Raw genomic sequence first — 12506 nt, 5'->3', positions numbered from 1 at the left:
GGCCAATGTGGGTGTATGAAGATTTCCCTAGGGAGCCCCTACAACTTCCCTTTCTGCTTTCTCCCTCCCTCAACTAAAGCCTGCCCAGAGCACCTGCTCCTTTTTACTCTTAGATTAATCAAACCCAGGTGTCAAGGTCTTCCCTTCTGTCAGGAGCCACTGGGTTTCTCAAGGCTGGCACCAGGCAGACATCAGCCCTCTGCCTGCCCCATTCCAGACATGCATGGGCGCAGCTCTCCCTTTCAAGTGAGGAGTGCTTTGGGCATCAGTTCAACTCTCACCTCTTGTGAGAGGGTCACAAGGCTCTTCCTGCAAGACTTCAATGGATTCGGCTGATCTCACCGACTAGACTTAGGCGGGGAGGGCTTATCTGCTTCCCACTCCCAGCCCTGTGTGCTTATTCTTTGCTCAGGGTGGTCTGCCACAGGATTCCTGGCTTTCCCCCACTTCTCCCAGCCCCTACCCCATCTAGACCACGGGGAGCTCTCCCCTCTGCCCCGCATGAGGAGGGGTGTGGGCACTGCTTCATTCTACTCCCTCGTCAATAGAGAGTTGATTGTGTTCCAGCCACTCATCTGGGTGCCGGGGACATAATGACGAAGTAGAATATCCTGCTACCCTTGAGGATGTCACAGCCCATTAACATTTGGATAGTGCTTTCTGGTTACAAAGCACTCAGCCTTACTTCTGCCCTTGGCTTCCCTCTCCACAGGGCTGGGAGGTCAGGCGGGGCTGGACCTTGACTACTCCCAGTGGAGACAGGTGACACAAAGCTCAGATTCTTAGCCCTTTGCCCACATTCTCGCCATCAGCCGGTGGAACTTGCTGTCGAGTCCTACTCCATAAAAGCCCGACCTCACTGGGTTGTTCTGAAGATCAAATGTGTGACAGAACATACGTCTGGCACATAGAAGGCACACAATCAGGTCGGTTTTCCTTTCTCCAGTGCAGGAGCCTGTTGTGTGTTTATGTGAATCTCCCTGAACATTGATTGAGATGGAAATTCTTGCTTCCAGGCCTCTCCTCTTGCCTTGATTCTTTATGAGGGTGAGGGGGGCGGGGATCAGGTTGGGGGGCAGGCAGAGGATGCTGCCACAAGGCGGGTGAGGCATCTGGGTCTTTATTAACACGGGAACCGCATCCTTGGCTCATCCAGTGGGTGGAGGCCCGAGCACGTTGGGATCCTGCCGCGCCTGCTGGCGGAGGCAGCTTGTGGATTTGGTGACAGATTCCTCCGAGGAGATGAATGAAGCAATTGTGTACTTGGTGTAGAAAAGATTCCAGATAGAGGAGATGTTTTCAATGGCAATAACCCTGAGATGGAGGATTTCACCGAGTCAACAAACAGAGTTATCGGCGCCGGCTTCCCTTTGATGGTCCTGTGAGCACTTGTAAGCCTCCAAAGCGGTTTTTGGCACGGACAGACCATGTCTAAAAGCTTTTATTCTCTTCTTCGTTTTAATCACCCCTCCTACCTCCTGGAGGGATTCCTAACTCAAATTCTTGGACAACAAAGGCAGCTAACGGAATCCTGGTGGGTGAGGTCCCAAACCAGAAAAACAGTTTTCACATAGCTCTATAGATGCCCCTCCTGGCTCAGCACTGGTTTTCAGAAGCATCTGATAACCAGATTGAAAGGGGTCTCTGATGAGTTTGGGGGGCTTTATGGGGAGAAGGGCCCTCCTCACCTGCTTATCAGAGTTGAAGAGGATAGCTAAGGGCTGGCTGAGAGCAGAGATAGACTTGCAGAATGTTTGCTTGGTGAATCCTTGGTTTTAAAAAATTTTCCTCTGAAAGCTTGAGGTAAGGGGGGTGGGTCAGAGTGATGGAGGACCCAGAGAAGTTGTGTGCCTAACACTTATCAACAATGAGGACAGACCACACAATATGAAGCCCTATTTGATGCTGTTGAGAATTGTACGGGAAAAGCACAAAGCATGAAATAATCCTGGTGGACAGCTGCAGAGCAGCAAGAATGGGTGGGAGCAGCAAGAATGGGGGGCAGGGTGGGAGGTAAAGGGTGAAATTTGGAAATTGGAGGAGGAGACACTGCTGGCCTGGAGATAGCTGGGGTTACCCTCTCTTTCAAAGATTTAGAATCCTCTTCCATCCTGCCTTAAGAAGATATCCCAAGACCAAATTTTCTGGTGGTCCCAGAGATTGCTCAGGGATTGCTGTGAGAATGAGTGAGCTGGGCAGTGGAGAGGACCCTCCAGCCCCAAGGCTTTCTCGGTGGCACCTTGGCCTGTGGTAGTGTCAACCAGGCCTGTGCCCTTTCATTGACACCACAGCCAGGTACGGCAACATGATGGCTCCTGGGGGAGGGGGAGTGAGGTCAGAAACAGAAACTGTAATTAAATCTTTTTTTACTCATCCTCACCCCCAGCAGGAAGTTATTCTTGGTGTTCAGTAAGGGGGAAGAAGGGGCAGAATGTGAGCAAAAACTCTGCTTTTGACCTTGTGGCCTTCCTGGTGATTGTGTGGAGAGGTTTTTAGATTGAAGAAGAGAGTTCCTTGAGCATCTTCTGAAAAGAGTGACAAGGACATCTAGTTTGACTCTTTCCAGATTCTCCTGCCACTTTGGCAGAGAGAAGGCCAAAGTGTGTAGCACTGGAATTCTCCAGCTAACTCCGGCTCCCTGGCCCTCTTTCCTTGGATGTCAGGTTCACTGTGCACAGTATCCTGGAGAGACAAATGCAGTCGCCCCACTTGGGTGGGCGGAGACAGGTGTGGCTGCGGTCAGCCAAGGACTTCTGTTTTCCAGATTGGTGACCGCTGCTTTGGCTGAGCAGGTCTTGGAAACATGCTGCATCAGTAGCTCCTCCTCTTCCTTTTCCCCTGGAGTCCGACAAGAGCAGGAACTCCAGGCCTGGGATGCTGAGTGAGAAAGCAGAGGCGGAGAATTAGCTGTTTTGCCAGCATTCCCCTTCCCGTCCTCTCTTTCAGGGGCTGTTGGGAAGAGCAGTTCATTCCTCCTACCTCGCCCCCTGTGTGTTCTCCCCTCCATCAGTCCCCCAACCCTCTCCTCTTCCCCCCAAACTGGAACTAGGGCCTAGGAAGTATGGCCAAGAGTGCAACTTGGTCTGGTCTCCTGTGCAAAGGATTCCAGCATCTCCCATTTGACAAAAGCCAAAGTCTACAAGAAATAGAACATGGGGTCCAACTCTTAGAGCAGGGACTGCAAGCACTTCACCTTCAAGAAGAAAAATTACCAGCCACTCAGGAAGCTGCCTCCAAAATGAAGACTTAGGATCCTGTTCTTTTTCTCCAGCTGCTCCTTGGGGCAAAATTTTCTTGCACTTGCATTTTTATAAAACAGAAATCTCCATTTCATTGGGAGCATCTCCCCCCTTTCGTTCCTTCCTCCTTGAACTCACCCTTTCCCTCTCCTCCCATGGCACCTGTGGAGCCAGCTGGAGCCTGAAGTGTTCTGAAGCGTTTCCCGCATGTGTATATGCAATTTCCTTTCCACAATTAATAGTTAATCATCCTGACCGTGGCAGCACGTGTGACTTCACTGGCATCTCAGCAGTGGATGAATGGGCTGGGGAGGGGGGGAGAGTTCTGGCAGGGCCCTAATTCTTGAGATGGCCAGCCCTGCACTCACAGCCAGGGTGCCCTCCCTTCTCACCACCACCCCCTACTTCCACCGCCCTCGCCCCCCCATCAGTCCTGCTATCTTGTCCTCTTTTCTCCACCCTGCCACCCCGACCTTGGCTGAGGCTGCCCAGATACCTACAGCAGCCTCCCCGGACCCCCTATCTTGCTCCTTCACTACCTCCTCACATTGAGGCCAGAGTGATTTTCCTAAACTTCAGTGTGGCCTTGCCATCCCCTGCTTGGAGCCCTCCAGCTGTTCCCACAGCCTTAACGATGACATCCAAGTGGTTCAGCGTGGCCCCTGTGAAAACTGCTAGGATTTGGCCTTGGCTCACAGATCCTCATCTATTGACACTTGCACTGGATTCCTGCTTGTTCAGAGGGTGCTCTCAGCCTTGCCGCTAGACCTCGGGCACACTCCTCTCCATGTGCGTGGTGCACACACGTGGATGCATGCATGCTATCTAATGCCTATGCGTGGTCTGATTCCCTTCAGGGACTACAGTTTCCAGGAAGACTTTCCAGACCCCCGCCCCCAAGCCCCTACCATCCTACCTCATACAAAACACACCCATTCGATTTAGGTGTCCTTTGAGCTCTCTGTTTTTCTTGAAGATGACCGTTTCCTCCTTGAGAACGCTCATCTGTGATGGTTTCCGTTGTGAGCTTCCCTAACACCCATTCTTTCTATTTTGGGTAATATGGTAATTACCCTGTTTTTCTTTAAGGAATCTACTCTTTTGTCTATGTGCTTTGTGGAAAATCAACGGCATCTTGTTCTCTGAGTCTGGGGAAAATGGTTTTGGCATAAACTAATCAGAGCCACAGAAATTGGTTCAGGAATGGGGATGTGACCAAGTCAAGCCAATAAGCTTGGGGAAAATTTTTTTTGCAGGGGCCACAGCCCACCATCCCTTGCGGGAGTTGAACTGGCAACCTTGTGGTTGAGAGGATGTGCTCCAACCAACTGAGCCATCCGGGAGCTCAGCGGCAGCTCAGCGGCAGCTCAGCGGCAGCTCAGCGGCAGCTCAGCGGCAGCTCAGCTCAGGGTGCCGTGTTCAATCTTAGTTGCAGGGGGCGGAGCCCACCATCCCTTGCGGGAGTTGAGGAATTGAACTGGCAACCTTATGGTTGAGAGCCCACTGGCCCATGTGGGGATCGAACTGGCAGCCTTCAGAGTTAGGAGCACGGAGTTCCAACCACCTGAGCCATCGGGCTGGCCCTGAACTTGGGGAAAATTTTGTCGGTAGTTTCCAGCTAAGAAGTTTCCCTGCTTCTCTGGGAGATGTCTGGCTGTGTTGATCTCTTCCCTGGACTTGGAGGGGGCAGTATGAACCCCAGGAGTTTTGGTTGTTGTCATAAGAAGAAAGGTAATCCTGTGCAAGGCAGAGGCAAGAAACAAAAAGAAAGAAGCTGGATCCTTGATCTCACTGTTGAGCAGCTGGATCAAACTGAACCTGAAGCCAATCTTTACCCTGGATTTCCAATTACATGCACCTTTAAATTACTTTTATTATTTAGGCCAGTTTGAATTGGCTTTTTTGATTCTATCACTCTTTAGCTGTAGCCCAGGTTCCTCTTCCTTTCCCTTTCTATTATATGATACTCTTCCTCAGAGGTTTATCTTTGTTGTCATTTACAAACTGGATGACCTAAGTTACTTGTATAACTTCAGTTTGTCATTGCCTTCCAAATCTATAACATCTGAGGTCCAGAAAGGACTGTCTCACAGCTTTCTAGCATCTCTTCTTTGTCTCACAAACCCCTCAGACTCAGCGCAAACCTGAACTTTTTATCATTCCCAACAATCTTGTTCCTTGTCCACATTCCCTACCTTTGTTAATAACACAACTATCCCTGCTGATCAAGCCAGAAGCTGGATGTCATCTTCCTTCTTGCATACCACCCCCACATCCAGTCAGTCACCACATCCTGTCCATTCTCCCTCCTTCACTCCATCCAATCTGGCCCTCTGTCCTGTGCTCACCCCATTGCTTTAGTGCAGTTGTCCATCGTCTCACACCAGGCAAAGGCAGCGTCCTCCAGGACAGTGTTTTCCAGCTCTAGCCAGCCACTTTCTAAAATGGAAATCTGACCACACCTGGACTCTGCCTAAAGCAGAGGGGTTCTCCTTTCCTATCTAAGCTCCAGCTCCCAGAACTATTGCTGTTCTAGGCCTTCCAATCTTCTGGAAGGTTCTAGGTCATCCAGGCCCTTGCCTAAGCCCCTTCCCCTATGTTTAGCATTCACCCTCTCCACACCCCTTTCATCAAATGCTTAGATGCGCCCCCAGCTTAGCTGCTCACCTCTGCTTCCAGCAGCCTTCCATGCTGACCCCTCTCTCAACCTTATCACATTGTGTCAACTTTGAGACTAAGCTCCTGGAGGGCAAGGACATAACCCCCGATCCTTCTCGCAGTGCCTTACACACAGTGCAGGACCTAATCCCAGCGTCTGCTCCTTGTCTCCCGCCTTAGGCTATGAGCTCAGACAGGATGAACGTGCCTGGTATCCTCAGTCCCCGACAAGCCCTTGGCCTTTAGCAAGTGCTCAGTGGATGTCCAGCCAAACCAAGGGACGAACAAGTGAATGATGGGACTTGGGAGCTTATTCTCAGGAGCTCAGTATCTGCAGCACCCTCCTTATTTGTGAGAAAAGCAGCCCCTTCCAGCCCCGAGATGAGCTTCTCCTGTAGGGGAGGACATTGTGACATATCTAAGGGGGCCGAATGGTCCCCCATGGCCTTCTGATGGATAGCAACAGCAGGAGTGAAGAGGAACTGAGCTGCATTTTCCTCAGCCCAGGTCTACAGGGGAAGTCTGGGGGCAGTTAAGACCACTTTGATCCCTAGCATTCCCAGGACAATGCTTTTTGCTGCTTTGGGGGGCAGATAACAAGGAAACTTCCAGGCTATTAGGGAATATCAGGCAGGGAGCAGAGACTTGTGCTGAAGGTAGAAAGACACTTTGGCTGCCTTTGCTGCTCTTCCCCGTGTGTCTCTGACCCCCACCTTCCCGTGTCCCTACCCCCATTCTGCGAGGCCCAGCTCTAGCCCTGCCTCCCTCACGCGGCCTTCCTGGGTCACGAGACCAGGATCCTTCCCTTCTGGGGGAAGGAGGCGCCATTTCACTTTTAGGCAGGCCTAGAGGCAGGAGCACTGGATGAATCCATACGCTTGCGGATTCAAAGATTGAACGTGGTTAAGGGGGAGCCTGATCTGATCCGCTGATCCCAGGGCATCTGCAGCTGGTGGAGGCACCAGTTCTGAGGGATGCGTTCTGAATTACGATGAAAACTACTGATAATAACAACCACATGATGGGAACTCACCGTGAGGCCTAATCCCCTTTCCAGCAGGCTCTCTGAATGAGGTCGCAGTCTGTGGAGCAGGATGGGATTTGCAGGCCCTCCGCTCCCCCGCTTGCTCCCTTCTGCGGTGGGATGTAGCAGGAGACATGCTTTAGCACAGCTCAGCAGGGTGCTCAGTGGGCCCTGGCAGGACTGACATCAACACGGGCCAAGTGCAGAGAGGAGGCTGGAAAGCAGGGCTCTGACCCTGCAGTAGCACCACCCTTCATTCATGTTCCCACCCAGTGTGTGATTCTGGCATGTCCCCTCCAGGAAGCGAGGCCCTGCTCTTTGGTGGCAGGAGAAGTGAGGGGGATTCGGGGCTCAGGACAGTGGGGAGGTGGGCAGGAAGGAGCTTAGGACAAGCAGAACTCAGCAAGAGGCAGCTCAGAAGCCACTTGGAGCAGTGTCAGTCTGCTCTGTAGTCACGAGTGACCGCGTGGGGCCTCTCCCCACTGTGGCTGTGGTGTGATCCCGCCCAGGGCACACCCTCCGTAGCATTGCACAGCGATTGTGTTTGTCATCTCTGCCATTCCCCCTCCTCCCTGCCTTCCTTCTGCTTTCACCAGACTCCAAGCACCACCCTTTATATCCCTGGAAGAAAGCTCACAGAATTACTGTTTCCACGGATATTTGAATTTTATTAGGGCTTTTCAAGGCCAGAAGGTCTTTAAGAAATGCAGTAATATTGGCGGAATCTGACAGGCTATTTTGGAGGAGATTAAAAGACAAGAGTCTCCCACTTCTGCCACTCTTCCTTCCCTCTCTTCCTCCCTCCCTCCCTTCCTCCATCTTTCCTTCCTTCTTTCCTACCTTCCTTCCTCCCTCCCTCCCTCCCTCCTGGGGCATACTTTGGTTTAGGCCCTGAGCTTGCCACTGGGATACAGACCTTGCTCTTCCCTTAAAGAAGCCCTCTCTCTCACTTTATGCCCAGCTCCTTGCTTTAATAGTTAAGAGCTGGTCTTCCCAGAGGAGAGAGCTGGCTTCTGCTGGGTATGAGGTTGGGAATGAAGTCTGCTCCTGAGATGGGCCCTGGATCACACAGAGACTTAAATGGGCTCCCTCTGGGGTGGCTAAGCGCTTGTGAACTGGGTTCTCACAGGCCCAGTTTGCTGGGGCTGAAGACACCCAGGAAACGGCAGCAGTTTTCTCAATGTTGATGGTGTTATGACTCTAGTGCCGGTGAAACGATTTGCAGCTGGAGGCCAAGCCCAGGGCCTGTGGATGGTCAGAGCTCGTAAATGTGGGGACGGACCACCATTTCACTCCCTGTGCACACCCAGAGCAGGGACGCAGGGACCTAGAAACTCTCAGCTCAGTGCTCTCTTGGCTTTGGTAAGTTGGAAAGGCTAGTTGGGGAGGGGCGAGAAACAGTTTGGCCCAGCCTCAGGCAGGTTCTCTGAGTTGCTGTGGGCTGTGGCATCCTGTGTTCCATAGCCTGAGTGGGCTGGCCCTGCCGGCCCTGACCAGCCCTCACCCATACCTTCCTTACCAAGAGCCTGTCCTGCCCTGCATCCTGTTCCTGAAGAATCGTGCTGGCCACAGATCTTGCAGGGCCTAGCACACGATGACAATGCAGGGTGTCTCCTTAAAGGTGTTATTAAGAATCTCAAGATGGCAACAGCAGAGCATTAAACCAAGTGCGGGTCCCTTCTGAGAGCCGTGAAGCCAGAGCGAGCTGTCCAATATTTGCTTCTCAAAGGCAGACTTTTGGGCTGCCTCAGAAAATGACTCTAAATGAGAACTTTTGGGCCCTGGTGAGGGGTGGCAGAGGAGTTAGTCCTGCCTGATAGTCTCAAATTGCACCATGGGGATCAGAGACCACCTACTCCAGTTCCCTCCCAAAAGGTAGTTTCCTTGGCTTTTCCTCTCACCTGTGTTCTCTTTTGAATTTTCATGTCTTGGGGTCAGGGAAGGAGGGGGGATATGGATATGTGTAGGGGTGTGTGTAGGGGTGTGTGTGTGTGCGCGCGCGCGTTGGAGGCAGAGGAGCGATCTGAAGAAGGAATGCAGTATACAATCAGGGTTTGGTTTTCTATTAACCTCTGCCCTAACCTTGTTCCTTGGGAGGGGGGATGAGGCCCTGGGTGCAGTTCCTGTTGTTCAGGTGATTGGAGGCTCCAGGTACAGTCTTTTCCCTGCTTTCCCCATGCTGAGGCAGACCCTTGTCATTCACCTAGCTGCTCAGCAGGGAAGGTAAACACTGCAGAGTGCCTGGGAGCTCGTGCTGAGAGCAGCATGGAGGTTTAATGGGCTTCTTATCATGTACCTGCTGTGCTGCACGTCCCTCTCCCAAGAAGATAGCACACAGAGATCAATTACCTGGCCAGAGCTGCCTTCCTGGTGGGAAGAGAAAGGCCCCAAAGCAGGAAAAGGTGAATTTACAGACTAGGTGGGTCACAGAGTACAGGTAAAGACTCAGTGGCACTGCCTTGGGAGGAGAAAAGCAGCACTCCTGCCCCTATTGTCAACCATTCAACTAGCCCATTAATCCATAAGTATTTGATGCAGGTCTACTGGGCTGCCAGTGCTGGGGAGGATACAAAGGGGTATCCATTCTACCTACCTTCGATGAGTTTATAACCTAGTTGGAGATATAGCACTGGCCTCACCTCCTTGGGGGCTGTGGCTGTGGGCTGGGTGTTTGGCAGGGCCTGGCACGAGGAAGGTGCTGAAGAAAGGCTGACTGAATTAAATAGAAAGAGTGGTGGTGAACTGTAGCTAGGACAATAAACTCTTCAAAGTTCGCACAACAAGAATTCAGAATGATGAAAGATAACTTCTGTGGGGACAGAGCCCCAGAAAGCAGTTTCCAGGCTCTCAGCCTCACATAGAAGGGTGCTGGCTCAGGTAGTAAATGGCCATCAACTGTGATTGGATGGCCATCAGCTGTGGCTAGTTGGCCGTCAGCTGTAACCAGTGAGCCATTGGCCCCTAATATAACTGCTGTGGCTACGCTAGCAAGAAAATGGGGGCTAGCAAGCAGATGGTGGCTGAGCTAACAAGAGCGGACTGCAGAGAGGTGGATGCCGCCAGCAAGAATATAGTGGTATGACTCCCCTACCTATGGCTCCGTGGGTGTTCCTTTGTGGCCTCACCATACCGTGCGTTCTCTTGTGGGGAGCGGGAGCAGAGACCCCGCCGGACGCCCCCCACGACAACTTCCTTTGGGTTGAGGTGGGGATTTGAGCTGCATCTTGAAAGATTTAGATTGTTGGGGGTGTCAGGCAATGCAGGGCAGAGATTAAGAACAGAAGTGTTGGAATTAGAACAACATGGCTTCCAATGCTGGCTCAGTTTTGAACAGTTGTGTGGCTTTGGGTAAGTCAGTTAACTTTTCTGAGCTTCATGTTTTCATATGTTTATGGGGAGAAATAGTACCTGCCTCATAGAATTGTTGTCAGGAGTACCTAAAATATCCCCCCAAAAGCATTTAGCAGGGTGCGTGGAATATAACAGATACTCAGGAAATGGTGGCAGCTTTTTATCATTAACCACAAAAGCACAAAGCAGGAAAGCACAACATGTTTGAGTGAGAGGCAACAACTTCTGTTTCACTAGAGAAAAATGGGGTTTGTTTAGGGGATATAAGTCTCTAAATTTTTATGATGGGGCTAGATTCTCTAGGGTCTTGAATACCAGGTTCAGAAAATAAGCTCTTTTGGAGAAGATAACAAAAATTAAGTGATCTTTGGGGGTCTTGGAGAGTTACTTCTTTTGCTCTAACTAGTTCTGTCAAGTTGTTCTGGCGTTGGTACTAACATATTGTGTACTCCATGTGTGTGTTGGACTCTTTCTTCCAATTAGTTTCAGACATAATACATTTTGTCTGACAGTGGAAATAACCGTGGAATCTTTGGACTGTAAAAGCAAAGAGGTTATTAGAAATTGAAAGAGAAAAATCCTTGGAATCTTAGAATTAAAAAATTAGTCATAATTCAAGGATTTTCCTGGTTTCTGCCTGGGAGTCATGAAAAGATATGATGTTCCCACCTCTGCCTCCGGGTGGGAAGTGATGGACAGCCACATGGAGCGCTTCGCCATTCTCCTTGCTTGTGGTACTCAGATGGGAAAGAATTTTTTTTTTTCCAGGAATCAGGAAGAAGAACTTCCTTATGTAAGTTCTTCATAATTAGCCTCCTTTCCGGAATGTTATCTAAGAATATACATCAAAATGTAAAATATGCAACTCCTTTGGCCCAGCATTTCCATTTCTGGGAATTTATTTCAAGGAATGTCCATTGTAGTTTTGTTTAGAATAGTAAAAACATAAAAACAGCTTAAATATCCATTAACATGGAGTTCACTAGTAAATTTGGAGATTTATCTATTCAATAGAATATTAAGCAGTTATTAAAAATTATGGTGTATATCTATATGTATGGTCATTGAAAGCTATTTATAATAGAAGGTCAAAGAAAAAAGCAGTGTTTGAAGAGTATATTTGGATGATCAAGTTCATGCAAATTACATTTATATTTACATATGCATTAAACGTTAGGAAGGCTGTAAACCAACCTATGATAGTGGCAATCTTTGGGAAAGGGTTTACGAGTAGATGTTCAATGTTTACTATAATATTTTCATATTATATGAATTTTTAAGAATCTATCCCTTTCCTCATAAGAAAAAATGTATCTCTAATTTGAAAGAAAATCCTTCTGTCTTTTTTGTGGGCTTGAAAGAAAAAAAATCAGTCAATGCCTTGCAAAGTAGTTGATTTGAGAGTAAATAATGTGAAAAAGAGAAGATATCTTGATGGTTGGCATAATTAAAGTCAATATCAGTTGTAAGAAAATAATTGTGTTCATTGTAAATTACTTTTGAAGATTGTTTCTGTCAACCAACAAGTTGTGATTAAAGCCAAACACTTAAAATTCACATGAATTTTATGAGAATAGTGTATGTTGCTCCTCCCTCTATCTGACTTACGCTCCCAGGGTCTCCTGAGAAGTCAGAGGTGAATGGGGTCTGGGACTCAGGTGGTATTCAGTGGTCCTGTCTGCCAGTGACAAATTTCAAGAGGGCCGGATCCCACCGTGAACAAAATGGGGTCAAGTGAAGTGTGGTTACCTCACTCCTTTAGTAGACCTGGTCTTGGCCACACATCAACAAATATGTGACTAAGCACTTAGTACATGCTCCACTGAGCTGTAGAGATTGAGCTGAAGGGAAAAAAAGGTGGTCACTCTCAAGGAGCCTGTATCCCCTTCTAGGGCATCATCAATAGCTGGCAATATTAGAGCAACAATTCTAGCAAGTTCTTGACCAACACATACATTAAGGAACCAAGGGGAGTGGGTAAGAGGGAGGGAATGGTGGAGTGGGCAAGAATATCTACCCTGGAGGGGATTAAGATTGGGAGGAATAAACTCCTTGCTTGAGATGCCGTAACTCTAATTTCTGAGGCAAGGATGTGGTGCTCCGAGAATTAGAATGTCTGAAGGTGTGAGGCAGCATCGTGTGGTGACTAAAAGCAGGGGTGGTGGACGCAGACCAACTTGGGTTTGGATCCTGGCTCTGCTCTTTACCAACTGTGTGGCTCTGGGCAAGATAAT

Source organism: Rhinolophus sinicus, linkage group LG04 (assembly GCF_036562045.2).
Source record: "Rhinolophus sinicus isolate RSC01 linkage group LG04, ASM3656204v1, whole genome shotgun sequence".
NCBI lineage: Eukaryota > Metazoa > Chordata > Mammalia > Chiroptera > Rhinolophidae > Rhinolophus > Rhinolophus sinicus.
This window is presented reverse-complemented; position numbering follows the sequence as displayed.